We start from the raw sequence: 570 nt of genomic DNA, 5'->3' as shown, positions 1-570 counted from the left end.
CTGATTTCAAAATTTACTGTAAAGCTACAGTAACCAAGACAGTGTGGTGTTGGCAAAAGCACAGACAAATAGATCAACAGAGCAGAGTAAAGAGCTCAGACCTAGACCCACACATTTACAGTCAAATGATCTTTGACAAAGGAGCAAAGGCAGAATAATAGAGAAAATATGTTCTTTTCAACAAATGGTGCTGGAACAAGACACCCACAAAACCAAAAAAGAATCGAGACAAAGAACTTATATCCTTCACAAAAATTGACTCAAAATGGATTATAGACCAAATGATAAAATGCAAAACTATAAAACTCCTAGAAGATAACACAGAAGAAAATCTAGAGGACTTCGGATTTGGTGATGCCTTTTTAGGTACAACACTAAAAATGCAATCCATGAAAGAAAATTGATAAGCTGGACTTCATAAAAATTAGAAACTTCTGTTCTGCAGAAGATAGGTCAAAAGAATTAGAAGAGGGCTTCCCTGGTGGCGCGGTGGTTGAGAGTCCGCCTGCCGATGCAGGGGACACGGGTTCGTGCCCCGGTCCGGGAAGGTCCCACATGCCGCGGAGCGGC

Source organism: Physeter macrocephalus, chromosome 15 (genome assembly GCF_002837175.3).
Source record: "Physeter macrocephalus isolate SW-GA chromosome 15, ASM283717v5, whole genome shotgun sequence".
NCBI classification, from domain to species: Eukaryota; Metazoa; Chordata; class Mammalia; order Artiodactyla; family Physeteridae; genus Physeter; species Physeter macrocephalus.
Note: the sequence above shows the minus strand (reverse complement) of the source record.